The 25,882-nt window shown below is 40.0% G+C and overlaps 1 long non-coding RNA gene across 2 annotated transcripts; it reads left to right on the top strand.

Moving 5' to 3' along the window:
- Positions 1 to 7,715: 7,715 nt before the first annotated feature.
- On the top strand, positions 7,716 to 10,648 carry LOC122196692 (uncharacterized). Of its 2 annotated transcripts, XR_006188719.2 has the most exons (7): positions 7,716 to 8,316; positions 8,396 to 8,534; positions 8,731 to 9,057; positions 9,133 to 9,378; positions 9,483 to 9,666; positions 9,958 to 10,318; positions 10,467 to 10,648. It is a non-coding gene; the product is annotated as an uncharacterized LOC122196692 (long non-coding RNA). The 2 variants fall into 2 exon arrangements; XR_006188718.2 differs by having other exon boundaries at positions 7,716 to 8,534.
- The last annotated feature ends 15,234 nt before the right edge of the window (positions 10,649 to 25,882 follow it).

The following is a 25,882-nucleotide window of genomic DNA, read 5'->3' as shown; positions in this document are numbered from 1 at the left end:
TCTGTTAAGTTCGCTCGCTCGTCGACAGACAAGACCAAAGTTCTCAAGGCAAAAGCTATTGTGCATCAAAAGGTTCAAACCACTCCAAATCAAGTCTACACAGTTCAGGGAGTTACTCCCCAACAAATAGCAGAACTAACAGCTATGGTAGAAGAAGATAATGCAGCTGGGTGTGAAGAGTTCTTCTGGTCAGCACCAATAGATAACGCTGATGAAACCAAAGGCCTATCTCAGAAAACCTCATGGAGAGTAAAGGGTAAGTACGTGCCGGAACCACTCAATGAGCCCACAAGATATGATGTGCCAAGCACAAGTGGAGCCAATACTTCTTTGAGAGAACCAGTGATAACTTCCAGTGAGACATTCTCGTCAAAAAGTGAAGGCTACGCTCAAGTTCCAAAGAAAAAGGCTAACATTCATAAGAATCCAAAACAGGTGCAGAACGAAAACACCAACGAAATCTGAGATACAAGAAAAATCTCTCAGAAAGAAAACAGTTTTGGAGGTCTCAAAATCCTCATTATGTAAGGTATGAAAAGACGCATAAGTCACAAGGAGAATCAAGAGGCAACCGAAAGGAAGGTTTCGATCCTTGGAATGAAAGGAACCGAAAGGAAAGTTTCGGTCCGCAACAGGTACGGAACCGAAAGAAGGGTTTCGGTCCAATGCAAACAAACAACTAAAGGGAGAGCTTTGGTCCTCAGAGGGTAAACAACCGAAAGAATGTCTTCAGTCCTCAACATAAAAGCAACCGAAAGGATGGCTCCGGTTCTAAGTTCAATCAGACGAACAGAAGGGAATAGTCTTCTCATTCTCAACTGAGGAAGAATAATAATCAATGATCCAATATTGCTTCTAAACCCAATTCTTCTCATTTTCATTCTGATTCTTATCCTTCAAAAGATTTAAAGGGGAAAGGAAAGCTCATTCCAGAAGATAACAGATGCCCGAAAGAGATTGGGAAGAATGCAGACGTCAAAATCTCAAACCCTACATCAAATGAATCTAAGCCAAACAAAATTAAAGTTTTCACAATAAAGAGAAAAGATGAAACAACTTTAATTCAAAGAACTTATTTGGTTGATATTTTCTCTTACTATTCCCTGTCTTGTAAAAGGCTCACAAGGACCCAAGAAACTTTGGGTTCCTAAATATGCTTAATATTTTGCATGTTATACGTGATGAGCATTTTGACGAAGAATGGTATATTGATAGTGGTTGCTCGCGTCACATGACATGATGAAAGGAAGAAATGAGGGAGTTTCGGTCTCTCAAGGATGGTGGAATTGTGAAGTACGACAACAATTCATTTAGGCTATCAAAGGCTATGGAATGATTACGAATGGTGATTTCTCAATAAGAAAGGTCACATATGTTGAAGGACTGCAGCACAGCCTTATCAATGTATCACAGCTGGTAGTTGGAACCGGATTGAAGATCTCATTTGATGATGAAGGCTCAGAGATAGTTGAGAAGAAGTCAAATAACATTTTGTTGAAATCGAAGCGAAAGGGGGAAATGTACCCTTTAAACCTCAATCCAATTTGAGGGAAACCAACAGTCTGTTTGGGAGATCATGTTTGAGGTCTTCCAGTTCTCAAATTCGACAAAGAACATCTATGCGCAGCTTGTGAAATGGGAAAGCAAAGTAGACAAAGTCATCCTTCTATTATTAACACAAAGGTGATAGAACCATTGGAGCGGTTGCATATCAATCTATGTGGTCCCTCCTCTATTGAAAGCATTGGTGGGAACAAGTATACTTTGGTAATAATGGATGAGTTCTCACGGTTCACCTGGGTGTTTTTCTTGAAGCAAAATCAGAAGCTACTCCTAAGCTCAAGCTCTTCATAAGGCAAGTTGAGGTCCAACTGAGGAAAGTTGTTCGTAACATAAGAAGTGACAATGGCTTGGAATTCAAGAACAAGGATTTCGAAGATTTTCTAGCTGAGAAGTGAACGAATCATAATTTCTCGGCTCCATATACTCCACAGCATAATGGAATTGTCGAAAGGCGAAACCGATCTCTGTGTGAAGCGGCTCGAACAATGTTATGCTTCGCTTCCTTGCCTTTGTATTTCTGGGCTGATGTTATTACTGCTGCTTGTTTTACACAGAACAGATCATATCTAAACAAGAGATTCTCTATTACTCCTTAGGAGATCTTGAACAATCGCAAGCCGAATGTGAAATTCTTTCATGTGTTCGGTTTAAGATGCTTCGTCTTCAACTCAAAAGAGAACCGAAACAAGTTTGATTATAAGGCTGATGAAGGAATATTTTTAGGCTACTCCTTGCACTCGAACGCATATAGAGTTCCAAACAAGCACTCTAAGAAGATTGAAGAAACATACTATGTCACTTTTGACAATAACTATGTTAAGAAGATGAAGACAACTGAAGGTGCAATGCAGGAAGTCTTTCCAAAGACCAGTCAAGTTATAGCTTCTATCTCAAACCTTTTAGAGCAATATATGCTTCTTTTTGATGAGCCTCAATCGGCTATCGATTCTGAATTGATGGCAAAAGATAACAAAGTTGATAGTCTAAAGCAAATCATCGACGATGTTGCACAGAAGATGGCTAGTGATCAAACAAAGGCAACAGAAAGGCCAGTCTTAAGCGAACCTTTTGATGACCGTCCTTCTATCCAGGGGGTGGGTTCGTCTCTTCCAAAGGATCAAGGTGCTTCATTCCAGGGGGAGAATTCAACGTCACAATCATCTAGCTCAACCAAGATTCCAAACGAAGGGGAACATTCTGATCCAGATACTGAACAAGTGTCATCATTCAAGGGGGAGAATACACATGTCAATGATGATGATACACTATCAGAATTGGAAGAAGAAATCAATGCAGAACTAGATCCCTCATGTGATCCAAACTACCCACCTCTCATTAAATGGACCAAAGATCATCCTCAAAGCCAAATCATTGGGGAATCTTCAGAAAAGGTGTTAACTTGTTCACAGATCCATGCGAAACAAGTTTCACTCTTCTCTCAAGTAGAATTTTGCATGTTCAACTCTTTTGTCTGCAAAGTTGAACCAAAGATAGTGAATTCGGCTCTTGATCATTCTGATTGGGTTCAAACCATGCAAGATGATTTAAACGAGTTTGAAAGAAACAAAGTATGGCGTCTAATTCCAACACCAAAGGATGCTCCAGTTGTTGGTCTTAAGTGGGTATTCAGAAATAAGATGGACAATGAGGGGAATGTGATTCGTAACAAGGCCCGATTGGTTGTAAAAGGCTACTGCCAAGAGGAAGGTATCGATTATGAAGAGACCTTCACTCTAGTTACAAGATTAGAGTCGGTACGTATCTTGCTTTCTTATGCTGCACACAAAAACTTTGAAGTTTATTAGATGGACATAAAGTGTGCCTTTCTTAACGGAGAACTCGAAGAAACAATCTACGTTGAGCAACCGCCAAGCTTTGTGAACGAGAAGCACCCAGATCACTGTTACATACTAGACAAAGCGGTATATGGCCTAAAGCGGGCTCCTAGATCATGGTATGAAACTCTCACTCGATTCTTAAAACTATCTAAATTTAAAAAAGGTTCAATTGACCCAACCTTCTTTCATAAGAGAGAGGGTAACCACCTTATGATAGTCCAAATTTATGTTGATGATATCATCTTCGGCTCCACGAATCCCAGCTTAACAGCTGAATTTAGGAAGTTGATGGAAACTAAATTTGAGATGAGCTCAATGGGTCCAATTAACTTTTTCCTTGGCTTAAACATTAGACAGGGACCCGAAGGCATTTTTATCAATCAGGAGGCATATACAAAGACATTACTTGCTAAGTCTGGCATGATGGGAAACTCCAAAGTGAAAGTTCCAATGGATTTTGAGACAAAGCTTACACCTTCGTTGGAGAAGCTAGCCGCCGACATGACGCTTTAACGTCAAATGATTGGGTCGTTAATATATATAATAGCAAGTAGACCTAACATCATGTTCTCAGTCTCATACTGTGCTCGATTCTAGGCTAACCCACCTGAACCTCACATGCTAGCCGTGAAAAATATATTTCGCTATCTGAAGTGAACCTACATTCTCGGTCTATGGTATCCAGCAAACTTAGGATTGTTTTTCCAAGCTTTCTCAGATACTGACTTAGGTGGTTGTGGATTGGATCGTAAAAGCACCACTAGAGGATGCCAATTTCTCGATGGCAAATTGGTTAGCTGGCAATCAAAGAAACAAACCTGTGTTTCTCTCTCCAATGTAGAAGTTGAATACATTGTTGCCACCTCATGCACATCTCAGGTTGTATGGATACAAAATCAACATAGAGATTATGGGTTGAACATGAAGAAAATCCCACTATATTGCGACTCTGAAAGTGCAATTTGGATTTTTCATAACCCAGTGCAACACTCGAAGAGAAAGCACATAGTACTGAGGTATCACTTCATCAAAGATCACGTGGAAGATAGCAACGTAGAGATTCACTTCATGAGGACGACTGGTCAACTGGCAGATATATTCACTAAGGCTTTACCTAAAGCAAGTTTCAACAAAATCTTACAAGGCCTAGGAATGATGGAAGTAGAATCAGTACCAAAATCACGTTCGCTTCAATAAAGGTAAGAAGCGAAATAGAGCGAACCGAAATGAAGCGAACACTCGGTCTATTTCGGGTTCGGTTTATATTCAACTAAGAACCGAAATGAACCGAACGCTCGGTCTATTTCGGGTTCGGTCATTCTGAACTCATTCGCTTCTTTTTCATCACAACACATTTTTATTGTATTCTTTTGTACACTCTTTTAAATATTTTTTTATGTTTTTTTTATTTTTATTATTAATTTCATAAAATCCAAAAATATTTTTCTTTTTTATTTTATTAAAAATTTTCACAAAATACAAAAATATCTTTTACTTTATTTTATTTTATAAATTAGTTAAGTGTCCCTAGAAGCATGTTGCTGCATGCTGACTAAAGCCTCTACAGACTTTGAGTGAAGCCTTAATAACATGATACATACAAATCATGTTTTCCCAGACTAGGCTGTTACATTCACTCTAATGATGAGCTACCTTACTCTTCTCATATTGAGCTTAGAGTATTCTGCTTGGTCCTTCTTTTATAGCAGAGGTACATTTGCTTCTTATATCACCTATATCCTTGTTTCTTCATTACACTTCATCTCACTAATGTAACCCTTGAGACTCTCAACATTTACCGCTGAGGTCTATGGTTATACAAAAATCTGTGTTTGTGATCTTAGTTTCGTGTCACTATGTAGTAAGTGAAACCTACAATTCAACACCTTTAATGAATTGACGGTGTATCATTACTATGATACGGTTCTTGAATGAAATCTCTTTTCGGTTTTAGTGATCCTTCTGAAAATATCTATTACCAATATTTTTTTGCCCCAAGGATCCAATTAAGTTTTTTTTTGAGATTTCTCATTTGTCATCAAGTCACTGAATATCTTACCTACCTACTTTTTTAAGAGGCCACATTGGTCTCACAAGTACTTCATTCAGTTTCGGTCTTATATCGAGTATCGAAATCATGAATTGAAGCGAAAGCCAACCTTTATAGCTTTAATCAAAAAAATGCCCTTTCAATAGTTCTTAAAAAGTATTTGATCGTTATTTAATGGGAAGCCACACATGCTCTTTGAAGATAAAGGCGATGGCGGTTCATGTAAAATATGTGGGTCACGTTTGGGATAAGGTTCTTGGTTGAGTCAGCAGTTATCCAATCGTTTTGACGATTTGAAAAAGGCAGTTTTTATGGAAAGGCACGTAAGAGTGAAATGTCATTTCTCTCTCCTGCGTCATCATCAGGGTTGCCAATTGTTCACTCCGTCACATCAGGCACGGTTTTAAATAAATCCAAGATTTTAGCCAGATATTTCTCTCTCCTACTTGTACGTATAAAAGGATTTCGCATGCTCCAATTTACTCTTTTATCACTCATAAATTCTCTCAAAGGAAAAGGGTGATTTCTCTCACTCTTCATCTTCTTCTTCTCAAAGGTTCATCAATGGCAGAATCCTCTTCAGTTCAAGATACATCTGTTCACTCCAACCTTCTCACCATCAAGCCTCAACAAATCCTCATCATTAATCTTACCCCCTTCGTCTATGAATCCTACATGTTGTACGTCGTCGAGTGTCTCAAGTACTCACCTCTTATCGATGCTCTGTCAAAGGTCAAAGTTGTTCCCATGTCCTACCTCTCACAGATCTATTCAACCACTTACTATGACAAGGTTGCTGAATGGATTCACTTTGAATTCCACAATGAGAAGACCTTTATATCCAAGAACCACTTCTGTGCCCTAATTGGTCTTGCTCATGAACCCACTCTGGTAAACCCTGATTCGATCACTACTGGTCAATTGTTCTCCATGTTCTACCAAATGGACTAGACTGAAACCCTAGCCACCATTACCAAATTCAAGAAGTCTTGCCTTCCTCCCCAATGGAACAGCCTCTTCACTCTTCTATTCAAAGGTCTCTCTGAGCGTAGCGTCGGGCTCAGATGGAGCAAGCAAGTCATTTATGACTGTGCTTTATTGATTGTATCATGGGGTTACTTTGGACTATGGGGCAATCATCTAGCAACAACCGGTTCAGAGTTTGTATTCTTCATCACGCCATTTAGAGATTTCATGTGGAAGGTACTGGTCCATTATTACCAAGTGGGCGATGGATCGTCTCCATGTTCCAATCATGGCGGACTCTCTCCTTTCATTTATCGCAACCTTTCACACCACAAAGATCATAGTCACCCATCCTACCAAGTATTCCTTCATTGGCTCGATCTCAACAGCTATATATGCATGTGTGTCTGATGCAAGCAGTGTTATTCAAGAATACAAAAAACTTCCTTCTTCGGGCCCGAGGGAACTCACTCCTGCTATGATTCGCTCAATCGAGGAAGCAGACAAGCCTGCGAAGTGGGGCAAGAAACCAGAAACTCAGAAGGAGGTGAGGGTCACTAAACCATCCAAGGGACAAACTCCCAAGAAGCGAAAGTCAGAAAAAGTTGCTCCTTCCCAACCCAAGCAGAAGAAGTTGAAGAAGATAGCCCGGAGACTCATTCTTCAATCTTCCAGTGATTCAGATTCTGAGTATGTTCTTCCTACCACCAAACCTTCTACTCACACGTACTCAGAGAGCGAAAACTCTGACGAGGAGGCATTGGCTCATGGTGATACACCGCCTCGCTCCCCTACACCTAAGGTACATGTTCGGTCCAAAGCACCTTCTCCTACACCAATTTTTGTTACTGTTTCTATCCCTCCTATTTTTCCTATCAGTACATTTCAACCATCCACTACCATTCCTATTTCTGCTCCAATGTTTACTGAAGCCACTTCTACAACCACTACTGGAGTATGAACCAACATATCTGATATGGGGGCTCGTTCTTCAGCAACCGAACCTCCATTCACAACCGAACCCCCTGTCACAACCGAACCCCCAGTCACTAGCACTACTAGAAAACAGGCCTTTAAGGACACGCAATTTATGACACGCACGAATGTATGATACACAAAAGTAGGTCTCGTAAAAAAAACGTCATCTCTAATAAAATTTAAAGGATTTAGATTACGCATTTTTGCGTGACGTAAAATTAGGTTTCGTTTTATAATTTTTTTAGGTAAAGGTGCGCCTCCTTTAGTATCTATGGGCAGGAGATGGAAATCCTAAAAATTAGAAATGCGCGCTCCTTTTTCTCCCCCATTTTTGTTTCCCTCTTTTCCCTAAGCCTTAAGAATGATACTCTACGCCACCCCCCTCAAACATCATCGGTGACTCCACCTCTTTTCCATCTCCTCCGCATTCACGACCATCTCTATATATGAATCTCCATAAAACCCTTAAATTCTATATAATTGGAAAATGAAGTAGTCATCGATTCTTCTTCCATCGAAGTAGAAATCAGTTGCTTGGACCTTCCTTTTGGCGCATAATATCTCAGAATCGATTGTTGGGATCTTCCTCACCCTCTGGTTTCGATCTCTTCTATTTGTGGCATGTAAATTTTAGTACTCCCTCTTCCCCACCGTCTCCTAAATCTCTCGCACACTATCTCAAGATATCAATCGGTTCTTTTGCATTGTGCTTTAAAAACCCTTCTCACATACTCCCTCTTACGCACTATGCCCTAAAAACTTCTAACATGCTTCATGAAGAAATCTGTCGGTATCACTCTAAGAACCGTGGTCTTCACCCCTACCACCACTATTTATGCGGATGGTCTAGTGAGTCCAGGCACAGAGTCATCAGAGTAGCCAACTAAGCCTGATGCCTTCAAATGTTCTTGAATAGGATAGGTTCGTCCCTTTCTGTCCTCCTTTTTTCAATTTCAATTCTATCCATATCGATCATGAAGTTTTTATTGAATTTTAAAAGAAAAGGAAAAACAACGATACTGAAGATACTTGGAGGGAAGCATATGGTGGAGCCTAATATGATTAAGGTTCTTGGTAGATCGACGTTCCATGACACCTCTTTGACTTCTTTGGGTGACCTAGCTTAACTTGGTGGAGAGGTAATTTACTTGTGCTTTTCTTTCAATTGGGATTTTCATAGTATTTTGGGTCAAAACAATCAAATCTAGAAAAGCTTGATTGATCTAGACAAATGTCAAATTACTTATGTATCATTACCTTGAATAAGCACAAATTCTATGAATTTCCATCTCTTATAGTTGTTGCTTAATAATGGTGTTTTTTTTCTAAAAATAGTTGTTACAGAAGGATTAAAGCAGGCAACTTGGGATTGGGGTAGGTGGAGGTGATGAAATAAAAAAACATGGTTGGTTTAAATTGATTAATTAGAGGAAACTGGAGGGTAGAGAAATAAAGCCAAGTTTTGTTCCACAAGTAGCTTGGAAGCAATGCATTGTGAATTTTGAAGATTATTGGACAATTTTACCCCTGCTTCTGGATTCCCCTGCTGCGAGTCCCAAATTTAAGGAAAACCCGTTTAAGGGATTTACTTATGTCAGGCTTGCAGATCCTTTCCTACACATGACTAAATGATTCTAGAACTTTGTACCAAGTTTTTTAAATGTAAGTTTGAGTATCTAAATTATATGGATTATTTTTTTTTGTTAAGCTATTGCATTTATGACAATTTTAATTTAGTGATATGCTTGAAAGAAGTGTCTACTGATGAAGCTGTTGAACAAGCTGCTCATTTGAGATCTCAGATGTATATTTTATGGGGGACTTTGCTTTATGAGAGATCTGTTGGTGAATTCAAAATGGATTTGTCAACATGGGAAAAAAATTTAGCTGCCGCTGTTGAAACATTTTAGCTTGCGGTTTCATCACCAACAGATCTTGCAGTAATTATAAAGAATCATTGCTCAAATGGGACAACTTCTGCAGGTAATTTAGACAAGTTTCAAGTAAATTACAAAAAATTCCTTGTGCTTTTCTGATTTTTACTATATTTAGTCCAAAGTTGAATGTTTTGTATGAGTGTTTTTCAGGTCTTGGTTTTAAAATTGATGAAATAGTTCAAGCATGGAATGAGATGTATGAGGCTAAAAGATGGCTAACTGGTGTTCCCTGTTTTCGCCTTTAGGCATCGCGTCTCAAAATTGCATTCTCTCATGGAAGTGGAACATCGTTGAATTGGGATTTCCATTTTTACCCTTGGTGTGATTTAGTCATGTATGGTTAGCTTTATTTTTCATGTGCCAAAAATACCTTGTCTTAACTATTCTTTAACGTTTTCTTTTATTAATTATTTCTTCCATTTTGTAGGGTAATTTTGACCCCAGAATTAGATGATGATTATTAGTATTTGAAAAAAAAATGATAACTAGTTAAAACTTGATGAACATTACAAGTAGGAAAAATAACTAGATTGAATTCTTGTTTTAATTGGCTTCATACTTGAATCTAGTTGATAGTTACCAATTTTCCTAATTTGTGATCACCATCCAATTTATTGTATTATAGCGAATCACTATTGTTGGAAGCTCTTTCTTCTTTTAAGGGAGTCATTTGGGAGATTTCTAGTGCAGTTCCATTGTGGGGCAGGGTACTCTATTGCAAAGGTGATGCAATTTATCACCGAGCATTGAAATAGTGGGTGATGAAGATGAGGTAATCCTTTTGATAACCTTCAAAATCCGATTTTGCTGCTCAACTTGTTGGATTCATGGAAACTTTGTTAGTTGGTGCTCCTGATCAAGCCCATTGGATATTGGAATTAGCTAAGTTTGATTTCAACATTGTTGCGAGACATTTGGTTGCATCTGTACCTGGGATTTATTCCCCCAAGCATCCCTACATATCTGATTCCCTTAATTATTTAACTGTAAGTAGTTTGTATATATTTATTTCAGGGTGATTATTGAAGCTTTTGTTGTTGGTATTATCCACCTTTATCGAATCCTTTTTCAGTAGGGTTGTTAGAGTGCTAGCCAGAAGTTGAACTCTAATGGTTGCATTATTCAAATTTGTAGGTCTTGTTGATGTGCATAGTGTCAAGAAAAGTAGCTCAGGATGTTGTAAAGGTGAGCAACAAGTTCTTGTAGTTCAACTATTATTTGTTGATGACTTTCATCTCTTTCACATTTGATGTATTACATTTTTTTATTATTGGAATGATTATTTGTATGACATTAACTTTTGTGCAATGAATTGTATTTTTTGTATAGGTTATTTTATTTTCTATTATGACATACGAAATGCAAATTTAATTTGAAAATTAGTAAATGTATAAATATATATTTTTTTTAAAAAAATTTAAAATTACGATACGCAAAAATGTGTGTCATCTTCATTTATGACATGGCCTTTCTTGATAGCGGCTTTAGTGATACGCATTGCGTGTCATAAATGGGCGTCGTAAATGCGCATCGGAAATGCGCGTCGTCTATAGAGGACGTGCAAAAGCGTTTCGTCTCTCGTTATGACAGGGCCTTCCTTGACACGCATTTGCGTGTCGTCTGAGTGTTTTACGACACGCATTGCACGTCGTAAAAGGTTGTTTTTCTAGTAGTGTACCGAACCTCCATTTACTACCAAACCACTATCTCCTACCCAATCCACTGAAACCGACACAGTTCTAGGCGGTGAGGACTTGGTGTTTGACTCTACTTATTTCAGTCCCTACCCTGTCCAGAGCGATGACAACGAAGATGCCCCAGTAACAAAGCGCCATCTCATGGCTGTTACTGACAATCTTGATCAGCTGCTTTCTTCTTCCTCCACCAGTGCTTATTCTGAAGCCGCTCTTAAAGCTCTGTTCTCTTCGGTCGTTAAAGAGCAAGATGCTTCCCTTTCTACTGCTGCCAAGGCTATCGAAACATCTACTTCTCACAAAGGAATGAGAAGAAGCGACCGCAAAAGTCGATAAACTAATTTCTGAGGCTCAACTTTTTCTTGATTCTTTGCATGTTGTAGCTCAAAAGAACTCTCAGACAATGAATGCTTCGGTTGATAACCTTCAGCATTCTCTTCAAGCTGAGAGGTCTAACATTGAAGCTGCTCGTCAGGCCATTGAAGCTGCCAATGCCACCCTTCACGCCAATGTTAATGATCGTTTGACTCAACTGGAAGCAGAGTTGGCTGTTGAAAATTGCATCATGGATGAGTTAGACAAGTGTACATCTCAGCTGAAAATGCAAAACCTTAGACTCCGCACTGCCACAAATGAGCTTAACGACTTCAAATCTGAAAGGGAGGTCATTCAAAGCTCTATAGGCGACATTCATTCCATTCTACTTCACCTTCTTGACGCACATGATCCCATTCTGACTATCCCCATCAAACGCCATTTAGCTGAAAAACTCCGACCGGCTTTGGATATCCTTGGTCGCATTGAGGGTGTTTTGGCGACTGATGTCCAGCCAAAACAAGGGGGAGATAAGGCAAAGGCAAAATCTCAACCTCCTCATGAACCTAAGTCAACTGCTGAACCGAAGGTTAATGAAGCTTCGGTCAGTAAAAGAGACAAGAAGAAAAAGAAGATTGGTGCAGATGATACTGATGATGAAGATGATGTATTTGAAGAAAATCCCTCTAAGCCTTTTCAGAAAACAAAACTTTCTGATAAAGAGCTTGAAGAAAAGTTCAAGAAGGAAACGGTTGAGCCGGAGAAGAAAAGAAAAGAAAAGGAGCTCTTGGAGAAGAAGAAGTGTATTTTTCTAGAATGGACTATTGATTCGCTTCAAAGAAGCGCTATTGATGAACTGAGTACTCATTGGCTCGAACCTGTCATGTCGTTCGGCCTTGAAAACTCAAAGGATGCACAGTTTGACATGCCAATTACTAGAAAGGCATTTATCTTTCATTGCTTCAATTCAATTGTTGCCATCCCTTCTCCGGACCCAACGGTGGATCGGGATCTGTTAGAGTTCTATTTGGAGTTTGCTCAGCCCCAGTACTTGACCTGGAGTTCACAGAAGATCACAACTGTCAAGGTACTGAACTCTTATACAGCAGCGAAGTTCATTAACTTGAAATTTAAAATGAATCGAGGCTCTGAAAGCTTGGTTCACAATTTCTCCCCAGCTGATCTGCCGAACCTCAACCCTCATGAGTGGATACTCCTTAACAACATCTTACTGTCGAATCCTCAGGAGTATCAGCCGATCATTGACCACATCAAGCGAATGCTTGTTTGCTACATTCACGAAGTAGCAAAGATGGATCAAGAAATTGCCTCAACTATTCACAAGCGAACAACGATCAAACCAATGGGAAGAGTCGGCGAAATGAACTCAACGGTCAAGGGAAAAATTGATACAAAATATCACACTGTGATGTTTCTCAAAGGCGAAGGTCAAAAATTCCTGTTCGCTCTTGTTTATAAGCACATGTTTTCAATTGCTTGCTTGGAGCACATTTTGGAGATCATTCAGAGGTGTAATCAGAACTCAGCACCCGACAAGAAGATGTTTACTAATATGCTGAGATGGTACATTCAATTTTGATAGACTCTTTTTGCAATCATCACTCGACTATTCAAGGTGGTGAAGACAGTGAAGCCTGCTCAAAAGATATAATCTCTCGCCGCATTTGATGTAAAGGGGGAGATTGTTGGGCTTATTATGTTGCGTCATGGGCTCGGTCCTTAGCCCAGTTTTGGTTTCCGGTTTGGGCCTGTCCAACTGTGCATTATTTTAATCTAGGGTTTTAATATTTAAGGTGCATGCATGCGTCCTTTGTTGGTAACACTTTTATTATTTTCTCTGACAAGTATTGTAAACCCTAGCTTGCCTCTACAGTGGAAGTTCTTCATCGAGCTCTGCTGAGGCGTGACTATATTTGAATCATAAGCCTTATATTGATTTTATTCTGTGTTCATAATTGTATTGTATTTGAATTGTTTGTTCTTCATTATTACACCTGTGAAAGATCTAAACAATTTGACTTTTATTCTCATCATATTTCATGCTTGAGATTGTGTTTTAGAATTTTCCTCAACAAATGATTGAATCAATTAAATGTCTGATCTTGTTTTTCATCAGACATTTTCACAAAAGCTCCAAACTTTAACGTAAGTAATGTTTTCACGGAATGTTCCAAATCAGCATCACTTGAATAACGTTCCTCCAGCTTGCCCCATATCTCTTTCACCGTACTACATGCGCTCATAAGACGGAACATAGCTGGAGGCAGAGCAAATATGATAATTCTCATCGCTTTTATGTTGCTCATAAGTTTGTTCCTCTCATCGTTAGCAACATCTTTATTTTCAAGAATGATTTTGTTGTACTTAGCCAATGTTTTGACTAGCTCTCTTGTACTAGAATACGTGAATGTCTCCACCGTCATGGAGTGCCATATAGTATTACCGTATCTCTTTCGCAGTACTACATGAGCTCATAAGACTAAACATATCTGGAGGCAAAGAAAATATGATAAATCTCATGGCTTTTATGTTGCACATAAGTTTATTCCTCTCATCGTTAGCAACATCTTTATTTTCAAGAATGATTTTGTTGTACTTATCCAAAGAATGTCTCCACCGTCATTGAGTGCCATATAGTATTACCATGTTCTTTAATTCCAAGAACATAGTCTTCGAAGTGCAATGCCCAAACTTCATAATCTTGAGGAAAAAGTATCGGAATCCCTTTACTAGATCCAATACTAGTAGAGAGATTGAGAGAAAGAGTATGAGGATCTTCGTTTTGCATGATGTCAAAAATTCACTAAAACAGATATAGAATCAGAAGTGTAATACATGAATCGAGATCTAGGGTGAAACTAAAGATCTAGATTTGGAGCGTACAACCAATTGAAGCTATTCAGACACCAATAACAGATCCAAGAAAAACGATATACCCTATCGAATTAATTACACTATCTCCTGCTTTGATACCAATTGTGGGAAACAATAACTAAGATCGACAGATTCTATAGTGAATAACGTGAAATAAATGACAAGAACAAGGATGAAAATAGTGCCAAACGCTTAGATTATAAATAACCCTAAAAGAGTTCAATGACAACTTTTCTGTAAGAGCTATGTAGGGCGACTAAAAACATTAACCCTAACAATACATGCATGCAATATTCTTTGGCTAGAAGATAAGCACAAACACGAGAATCGATAGGCCTATTTCGATATGAGTAAACCTATACATGACATATTTGACACAACATTAATAAGCCAGACAGCTTCCCTGCCAAACCTATTTACGAACTTCCTAAGGTATTCCTTAGGATCATCGACTACTCATGATCATATGCGTTAACTTTTGAAGTTATTTGGCGATAACGGAACTCATTCTTGTATCAAGGTTCATAGAGTTAGTATTAAAAGTATTGTTATTCACGAAGTTACTAGGATCCTTTTTATTGGGAGTGATGAAGATTTTGTAGGGATCTTGGATAACATGGACTTGCTCGTTTAGAGTTACACCCTCAGTGGAAGAAGGTTGAAATATCCCAAAAATACGGTGCAAAAATTTCATTTTTAATTTATAAATAAAACCATAGTAACCCAAATTATCTCATAAAAACATAAGTGATAGTATCTCAAAACATCATATCAAAACACTGTATCAAAATCACCTGTCCAAATATTAGAGTAAATCATCCCAGGCTAAACTTTGTGGTGTGCAATGCAGTTATCCCGAGCTCTTGTCGTTACTAGAGGAAGTACCTGAAATCAAAAATGAAAACTGTAAACACAAAGCTTAGTGAATCTCCACAAACTACGACATACCATATACATATCAGATAATCACATAATAACATAACTTGGGCCTAGCCCACTACATCGGACCCCGCCCGACATCGAACCAAAGCTCGACATCGGTCCCACCCGGCATTAGGCCCTGCCCAACATCGAGCCCCACCCGACATGAAGCAAAGCTCTGTATACAAAAGAATATCAACAGATACATATCAACATAGCACATGATCATAACATATAAGCATTCCTCAGGCTTGCCCCGACATCGGACCGATGTCCAGAAACATTTAAATAGACGCATGCAAGAATCACAGAGACATCAAGCATACAAACATTCCTCGGGCTTGCCCCGGCATCGGACCAGAGTCAAGAAACATATAGACCGACATTGGGCATAAACCGACATCGCACCTTAGTCCGACATAAGCTCACATAAATAAATGGGCTGACATTGGTGCCTTCGACCCATTCCTACTGGAGGAAAACTCACCTCAAATGTCGGGTGAAAGTAGTTGAATGTCTCTGCTCCTGCAACCGGCTCAACTCACGCCATATACAAAACAACCCCTTAGATACCATTCCTTAATGAAGACCCATTCACAGATCAACTTTTTTCAAAGTCAATGTCAATGTAAAAGTCAACGCTCGGTCAAAGTTAAAGTTAACACTCCAAGTTGACTCAACTCGTTAAGTAATCCCCCTGACTCGCTGAGTTCCTTACCTACTCGTAGTCGTGATAAAGCGCTTCAACTCGTTGAGTCCCTTCTCAGACTCGACGTGTTCTACCTTTTACAGAATCGAGAAAAAATCGACACAATTCGTCTAGTTCCTCTCTGGACTCGCCGAGTTCCTCAGTCTATTGCAACATCATAATGGATTAAGCACCTACTCTTCAGATCTTAGCTTCATACTTCTCATATACACTGAAAATGTCCTTTTAAGGGTAAAGTTTCCAACTTTACCCGTTAATATCCCCACTTAACAGGTTTAGCCCAAACCCTAAGTCTTTAGGAACTACATCTTGATCCTAAAGTCATCAATACTCTAAAGCAAGACATATAAACTGCGATCTGTACACTAGACACTACATAAACACATAAAGATTCCACCGTTCTCTCCATGCACGACCGTTTGATGGCCATAAAGTTTGCACCTTTATGCCATGAAAGCCCTCCATGATTCCAGATCTGATGATTTACTCACTTAGGAAGTCCACATCCTAAAGATCAAGCTTCTTGGACGAAAAACACAATAAAATGATAAAAAAAAAAAAGAGATCCAAGAAGTTACTAAGAAAGTTTGATACTTGCTTACTTGAGAAGGATGAGAAAGAAATGGAGTCTCTGTATCTACTAGCTTCTTCTTGAATCCCCAAGCTTCTCCTTCCTTCACAAGCTTTAAAACAAACAAAGTTTCACTCAAAAATGGCTCACAAGCTCACAAACGTATTAGGGTTTTGAATCTAGGGTTTGGGACTTGGAGGCTGGAAATGAGGCCAGCATGTCGGGATTAAAGTGCTTAAATAGGGTCCAAAACCCCGAAATTAGGGTTTCATTCTGGCAGCCTGACTTGTCGAGTTGAGGGATCACAACTCGTTGCGTAGGTTACTTCAACCCTGCGTCATTTCTGGTCTCTACTCAACGAGTTTCGGGCTCCCAACTTGTTGAGTTTCTCTACAAAAATGAATAAATTATAATTTAAATGCGTACTAGGAACCACACGTTACAATTCTACCCCACTTGTCTTAGACTTTTCCCTCGAAGTCTGTTGCTTTGAGAATCAACTCTGGGCAATGCTCCCTTAATTCGTCCTCGGCCTCCAAAGTCCATTTCGAGTCCTTGCAATGCTATCACTGCACCTTCATCAGCTCCACCCTCTTGTTCCTCTGCTCCTTCATCTTTCTGTCGAACATAGATACTGGTCTCTCGATGTATTTCAGGCTGTCGTGAACCTGTATATCCTCTAACGGCACAGTCTTTGAGTCATCCAGTAAGCACTTAGGCAGCTGAGAAAAATAGAAGGTGTTGTGGATGTGGCCGAGCTCTGCTGGAAGGTACAATCGATACACTACCTTGCCCACCTGGGTTATAACCCTAAAAGGACCGATTTACATGGGGCCCAACTTGCCCCACTTTCTGAACCGGATGACACCTTTCCAAGGTGACACCTTTAGGAGAACCATGTCGCCCACCTAAAACTCCAAGTCTGAACGTTGCTTGTCGGCATAGCTTTTCTATCGGCTCCGAGTAGTCTGGAGCCTGCTCCAGTGTAACATCCCGAAATTCAGGTATATTCATTTAAACCTTCTTCTCTTCTAAGTTGTCAAGTTTAACCCTTAAAAGAAGATTATGGAAAATGAGTATGTTGGGCGTACTGAAGAGTAGGCTGCACGTACTCATACACTTAAGTTGGACGCGGACCCGGTTGGGTACGCTGGGCGTACCAAGGTTACGCCGGGCGTAACCGTCCCAGATGCAAAACCCTAATTATGGGTTGAGCCCTTTATAAGGAATGTTATGGCCTTATCCTTAGCCAAAATTTCAGAGAAGGAAACCCTTAGAGAGAGCTACCCTTTGTTCTTATCTTGTGTGTGTGCTTTTGAGCTTGGAAATTCCTTTGTGTGTTTCTGAAGAAGAAGAGAGGATCATTGTGAGAGCTAGTCTTGGAGTGCAAGCTTTGGATCTGAGCTTTGCAAGGGTGGGAGCATCATTTGGAGGTAAAAAGCTCAGAACTTTCCTCTTCATTTTGGTTTTGTGTGTCATGGTCAAATTTCTTAGGGTTTTGTCCCAATATGGAGACTTTATGAGTAAATGGTCTCCATAAGCCTTGATCTGTCCCCTTTCAGCTTTGGATGTGTTGTAGATGCATAAAAATCCAAACTTGGTCATCACTATGGAGTCATGCATGAGTTATGGTCTTAATGAGAAAAAGGGATAAGAGGTTGGAAGGAGTTATAACCTTTTCAGCCATGCAAAGGCCTCAAGGTTTCAACTTTATGGTTTAGGAAGCAGAAGAGTGCCTATATCTGTGATATGAACCTTTGTCTTAATCGATTCAGACCAAAACTTTTGAGAATGGGAAACTGGGACTTTGGATAGGCGTAATCCCAGTGCGCGCCGCACAGGGGGTCGAGTCCCCCGATTCTGGTTAGCCGAGAGTACGCCCCACGTACACGAATTGGTATGCTCTGCGTACCGCCCCTTGTTGACTTTCTTTGACTTTTAGGGTTTTAGTCGATATTTGGACTTTTGGGTCAAGGAGGGGTAAAATGGTCTTTTACCCTTCTGTGGGGTTGTAGAAAGGGATTTAATCTAGCCTTTGGGAGCCACAATTTATTTGAGGATATTGTGTATGTGATTAGGCAGGGGATAGATCCGCATATTCGTGTGTGAGATTATCCGAGTTACCCGAGGTGAGTCTTCTCACTATACATTACCTAGAGTGGTATCTATGTGTAGACCGGAGGGTCTTGTGTTCTATGTGTATGTATAAGATTATGTTCATTGTGATATATGTATGCTATGTGTTGTATAGAATGGACTGGAGGCTCCAACGATATAGACCAGACCGAAGGGTCCAACAATAGACCAGACTGAAGGGTCCAACGCGTTATGACCGGACCAGAGGGTCCAACGAGCTTTGGGACTGGAAGGTCCCGCTAAGTCACATCGATCGGAGCGTCGTATTGTAGCCTCGAGTGGCGTATGTGTTGTATGTGGTATTTTGGGGAACTCACTAAGCATTTATGCTTACCGTGTTGTGTGTTATGTGTTTCAGGTACCAGTGAGGATCGCGAGAAGGCGCTGGCATGACCGTACACACACAGATGGAGTTTTATTTACAATGGGATCTTGGGATTTGTTTATCGAGATGATGTTGATATTTGGATTTGATATTACATATGAATTTTATGATATTTTGGAATGGAAAAATTATTTTGAAAATTTACGTTGTTACAATTTGGTATCAAAGCCTTGGTTTGAGGGATTCAGATGCACCTTCGGGCGTATCTGAACTCAAACTGAGGATTTGAGAAATTTTTCACAATAAAACAATTTTTCTAAAAAGAGTAAAAGGTTTTGAAGCTATTAGAGCAGAGCAATGTGTATGATCAACCAGCGCCCAAACATTGATTTCCCAAAATACCCTTACATTATGTGTTATGAGATATGATATGATATGTTATGTATGCTAGAGTAGGCTAGGTATTCATATTAGGACTAGACTGGCCTGATTTGTGATGCCTTAGCCTAGGAGATTACTGCTACTATGAGATGCTTGAGAGTGAGTAGGTAGCAGCGAGGAGCATACGAGAGGTCTGCTGGACAGTAGCCTGTGCATAGCGAGATTAGAGTACTTGTGATCTAGGATCCTAGGAGGAGGACTTGGGGTGAATATTGATGCAGTGTGGACGGTAGTATAGAGCTCGTACTACTAAATACACCGGATCAGTGCGCAGTCCAAGTAAGAATCCTTACGGTACTAGGGAGCAAGTAGGTTTGAGTTGTCGAGTGCAAGTACACTCTGAAGGGTCAAATTAGTGGTTTGGTCTAGGCTTTCTATGTAATAGGTTATTGTGGTCATTTGATAGCTTGACGTAGCATATGTTTGTAGTATACATTCGAAAGTGGGGTTATGCCTGTAAGCCTGTTTACGTCCATAAACCCAAGGCTGACCCAAGTCCAGTATATATAGAGGTGTGCTAGGTCTTTTGTTAGTTGTTGATGCCTCAGAGTTCTCGGACACTATAACCACAAGTGGTACCAGATGTTATTCTAATAGAAAGGCATGTGCAAGCTTTTTTGTTCTCGATTCTACTCATTCTTCATTGCTAATCGATTGTATTTGATATTTGATCACTGGTAAGATCCGTTTCAGGACCTTACATTTGGTATCAGAGCAAGACCAGCATCAAAAGCACTCTACAATTGATTTTTGACCGTGTTATTATTTATTTGCGACTGAAGTTGGTGTTTTCTATGAAAGGGTTTCAATCCTCATTAAAAAATTGTATTTTTCAAGTTTCTGGGAGATTACGGCCTTTACTTACGGCCGCAAACTCTTCATAGTTCTTGAACCATGATCTTTTGTTCTTGGGCCGTGAATAAATATTTTTCATCAACCGGAAACATAAATTCTTGGACCGTGAACCTTAACCAGAAACTCCTTACGACCGTAAACTCCGAACCGTGAACAAGTTTTACGGCCGCAAAGTCCTCCTTGACCGTGCACTTAGTTTACGGTTGCAAACCTAATTTGACTGTGAGATTGTGTTTTGACCAGCAACTTAATTTAATAATTTAATTTCTATTTAATATTAATTTAATATTAATGGATTCTCAAAGTCAAAAACACCACGATGAGCTGGGTTCTATATGGGCACAACCACCCGAATTCCTAGACTCCTGTCCGCTGAAGGTTTCCCAGAATAGAAGTATAGGATTGAAAAGTGCATCAAGAGGATGGACTTCAAAATCTGGAGAAGCATAATAAAAGATCCTATCAGAATCACCACTACTGTTGCAGGGCAAGTGGTTGACAAGAAGATTGAAAATTACAAAGATGAAGACTTCGAGAAGGTTGAAGAGCAAGAAAAGGCTTTGGCCACTTTGACCTTGGCTCTATCTCCATACATTGCTTAAGGTTTTAGGGAGTACACTTCTGCTAAGGCTTTGTGGGAAGCCCTAATCAAAGTTTATGAAGGGAATGAAGATATGAAGGAGGGTCGCCAAGATATGCGGCGACAATGGTTCAATATGTTCAACTATGTTCCTAGAGAAACTCATGAAGCAGAGCTGCAGCGGTTCACATCTCTTAACACTAAAATGACTGTAGCCGGGATTTTTTACACCAAGTCTGAGATAAACAAGAAGCTACTGAATGCTCTCCCAAAGTCTTGGGACATGAATGTAGCTGTTATAAAGAAGACTAAGGATCTTAGCCGGCTCTCTCTTGCTGAAGTGATGGCTGTCATCAAGGCCTATGATATTGATGACAAGCAGCGAGAGATAAACCATGTGAACTCATACTCAGCTGTGAACCTTATGATCTCTTCTAACAATGCTCTTTCATCTCCCACTTTTTCTTCTGCAGGTCAATCATTTGCTGCTCGGCAAGCTCAGGTTTAGTCCTTCTCCACTCCATCAGCTTCTTCTCTTCACGATGCATCATCAATGCCTCTCTCTCAGAACCAATCGTTTGTGGCTGCTCAATCTGCTTCCTTCCCCAATGTGGTTTCCTCTTCAAAAGGAAAGGAGGGTGATGAAAATCTCACTCTTGCTACAGGGCTTGTCAACTGCTACAATGCACTCGTAGCTGGAGATCTTCCACCCCACCTATCATTTTCCGATCTCGATCAGATTCACCCTGAAGATGTTGAAGAGATGGATATCACATGGCAAATCGCCATGGTAGTCTTCAGGGCGAAACAGTTTGCTAAGAAGACCGGTAAGAGCAACTGGGGGATGAGTACTGACAAGAAAGTTGGGTTCAGCAAGGGAAAGGTACGGTATTTCAACTGCCACGAGCCAGGGCATTTTGCTCGTGATTGTCCACAGCCAGATAGAAGATTAAATAATGACATGGCAATGGTTGCAGTTGGAAACAGTTATAGCGGTGCTCAGGTCAACAGTGAGAAGGCCATGGTTGCGCAATCCTTTGACTGGGAGGTAGTTGCCAATATGATAGATCACTGCATGCAATTTAAATGAAACCAGTCAAAGGGTCTAGGGTATAATCAAGTACCTCCTCCTTTCAATCATACATATCAGTTTCAACGCTTGTCCAAAGAAGAGATTGCCAATGAACCATTCATGGACTGTTGCAAGCCATCTGTTTTTGTTTCGGGAGGATTTATTAATGTTGAAAGTACTAACATTTCTACTTCTCCTGCAGATCAATCCTTGAATCAGTCGAAGCACGAAGTTGAAGGATCTGTTTCTGAAAATAAAACTGAGTCTGAACCTGAAGTTTTAGTTTTAAATAAAGACAATAATTTTTATGATGTTTTAAGTGAAAATGTTTTTTGTGATGTTTCTGTTTCTTCTGATACTGTTTTGAATGGTTTTCAAGTGTCTGATATTGTTTTGAATAATGTGGTTGGCAATTCTAATGTTTGTGATGATAATATTGAAAAACCACCAGTTTCACAAACTTCTCCATCTAATGTACCCTCACTTGTCTAACAACCTAATTCTTTTTCTTGCTCTTGTGAGAGAAGTAAGGGTGTTGGTATGGAAAACAAATTTGATCAATGTAGCACCATTTATAACAATAATAAACAAATTTGTTTCAATTGTGGTATTGGTGGACATATAGCTAGAAATTGTCAAAATCGTATGTTAGTATATTTTGAGTCTTCAAGACGAGAGAACGAATTCAGAGGAAGATCTTTAACTAGAAATTCCTCTAAAATCGTTATCGGAATGATGATTGGAAGGATGATCGGAGTAGAAAATGGGTTGTTTTTCAAAAGCAAAAAAAGGTTTTTCATGACAAACTCCCAAACAGTTAGTCAAAACCGAGCATGACGAATTCAAGGTTGGTTTCGTCAAGAAGCGACAGTGGGTCTTCAACCAATTCTGGTAGAAAATGCAAGTGCTTCAAGCAAACTGATAAACAACCTATTTCAAAATCACCCGGGACTGTTAGAAAACCTAATTATCAATGGTTGCCCTAATTAGCCTCCAATCCATCATCGATGTCCTCTGAAAAGTTATTAGATGATAATAGATCTAAAAAGGCATCAGGACAACCCAGGAAAATAATGCCTTGGGTTCCCAAATCTCTTTAAACCCGCACATCTTGCAAGGACAGTTGCGGGGGAATGTCGTCAGACCTTGGTTCGTCGACAGCGGCTGCTCCCGACATATGACAAGAAATATTGCCCAACTGCACAACATTCAATCCTTTAATGGGGGATATATCTCCTTTGCAGGTGGAGAAGGTGGCAAAATTAGTCAAAAGGGAATCGTGTCAAATGGGGTGTTAAGCTTCGAGAATGTCAACTTTGCTCACGAATTGAAGCATAGTTTGTTGAGTGTGTCTCAGATCTGTGTCAAAGGCTATTCTACATATTTCACCGAAAAGGAATGTATGATTCTCAAGCCAGGCTTTGTGATCCTAGAAGAGTGGATTCTTGTGAAATCTAAAAGGGATGGGAATGCTTATATCATAGATATGAATAGAAACCTTCCAGAACAAGTTATGTGCTTCTTTTCAAAGTTCTCTGAACAAAATGCAATGTTATGGCACCGAACACTCGGTCATGCTAACACCAAGAACTTGAATCGTCTTGCAACGAATGAGATGGTCTGTGGTTTTCCTGTCAAGGGCTTTATCACGTTTGAGAAATGTGTGTCTTGTGCCCAAGGTAAGCATCATAGAAAACCACACCTGCCAAAACAGGTGAACTCAGTTAGTCAGGTGCTTCAATTGCCACATATGGATCTGTTTAGACTAGTAAACGTTCTCAGCATTAACATAAATTCCTATTGTCTGGTTGTGATTGATGATTTCTCTCATTTTACGTGGGTTTTCTTTCTATCCAATAAAGCTGGAGTTGCTGATCTAATTAAGAAATTCATTGTGTTAATTGAGAACCAAGCTAACAACAGGGTGAAGGTGCTTCGTACTGACAATGAAACAGAGTTTAAGAATTCTGTACTCGATCACATCCGTGTAGAAAAGGGTATTATGCATCAATACAGCTCTGCTCACACACCCCAGCAAAATAGTGTTGCTGAGAGGAGAAATAGAACTTTAAAAGATGCTGCAAGGACGATGTTGTGTGACTCCAAACTGCCAGTCTTCTTTTGGCCTGACGCGATAAACACTGCTTGCTACATTCAGAATCGCGTGTTGATCAACAAAGCTCAAATGAAAACTCCGTTCGAGATTCTATATGGTCACAAGCCTTCAGTCAGTCATTTTCGTGTATTTGGCTGCCCTTGCACCCTTCTTCACTTAGAGTCTAAACCCGAAGTTTAATGCCAAAGCTGAAGATTGTTAATTCATAGAGTATGCTGCTCGCACCGCTTATAGGGTCTATAATAAGAAGACAAAGCAAGTTGTAGAATATTATGACGTGCGTTGGTTGGAAGAAAATGAGACGGAGGCTCGAGTAGGTCTGGATTGGTTGTTTGATTACACATATCTGTTTAAATTCATAAATGTGTCTTCAGGTAGCTCATCTGGATCTGTCTCTGGTTTGAAGAATGTTTCTGAAGATGAAGATGAAGAAGTGGTATACAGACCCCAAAGGTATCCTCTTCACAACCTGAGGGGGAGACTCCAGCTTCGCCAGAGGGGGAGTCCTTCGCTTTACCTGAAGGGAGTCATCTGTATATTCTGATAGTCTGAAATCTCTAGTTCAGAATGATACTCCTGATGCTGAAACAACACCACTTACTCCTATAGAAAGAGAGTTCATGTCCAAAGATACATCCGCTGCTACTTCAACTTTTATGGAGCTACTCTTTCCTGAAAACTTTTCAAATGAGTTTGTGGCAGAGTCGTCTGGTGCGGCTCAATCAGCAAATGCAGGGGGTTCTCAATATTCACAATCTTCCTGTCTCGCTTAATGACATCAGCCAGGAAATACCCATAAGGATTCAACATGATCATCCGATCGACAAAATCATTGGTCAGCTGGGCGACGACGTTAAAACCAGATGTCAGAGTGGAGATGTCAATACGTGTCTTTACTCTTGCTTTATTTCTCAAATAGAGCCAAATAATGTTGAAATGAACTTGAATGAGCCCAGCTGGGTAGATGCAATGCATGAATAATTACATCAATTTGAGAAACTCGGGGTTTGGAAGTTGGTTGAGTTGCCAAAGGGCAAAAAGTCTCTTGACACACGATGGGTCTATCGAAACAAGCAGGATGATTCAGGGGTTATCGTGCAAAATAAAGCTAAATTGGTGGTTTGCGGGTTTCGACAAGTCAAGGGTCTTGATTACACTGAATTTTATGCTCCAGTAGCTCGCTTGGAGGATATTCGTATCTTGCTTGCATATGCCTCTTACATGAACTTCACCGTTTACCAAATGGACGTCAAGACTGCCTTCTTGTAGGGCAAGGTGAAGGAAGAAATCTATGTTGACCAGCCCCTTGGGTTCGTTGACTCTAAGTTTCCTAATCATGTCTACAAGTTGGACAAGGCATTGTATGGGTTACATCAGGCTCCTCGAGCGTGGTATGCGACTCTGACAAAGCATTTGCTCGAGCATGGTTACTTTCGTGGCACTATTGATCAAACTTTGTTCCTCAAGCATGTCGGTAATGATCAGATTCTAGTTCAAATCTATGTTGACGACATTATCTTTGGGTCGACCAGTCCGCATATTTGCAAGCAAGATACGAATATCCTCCAGTCCGCATCTGTTATGAAAAAGATGTTCGAAATGAGTTCGCTGGGGGAAATGACCATGTTTTCGGGGCTTCAGGTCAAAAAAATTCAACCAGAATTCTGCTACATCAAGCCAAGTATGTGGAAGATATTCTTGAGAAGTTCGGGTTTCACGACGCCAAATTTGGATCGATGCCAATGGCTGAAAGACCTCTTATGACTCCAGATCCTCATGGCGAATCCGTAGACCAGACTCTCTACAGATCGATGATCGGATCATTGATGTATCTTACTACAAGCCGACCTGACATCATGTTTGCAGTTTGTCAATGCGCACATTATCAGGCTAATCCTAAACATTCACATGTTATTGCTA

Source organism: Lactuca sativa, chromosome 2 (genome assembly GCF_002870075.4).
Source record: "Lactuca sativa cultivar Salinas chromosome 2, Lsat_Salinas_v11, whole genome shotgun sequence".
NCBI classification, from domain to species: domain Eukaryota; kingdom Viridiplantae; phylum Streptophyta; class Magnoliopsida; order Asterales; family Asteraceae; genus Lactuca; species Lactuca sativa.
This window is presented reverse-complemented; position numbering and strand designations above follow the sequence as displayed.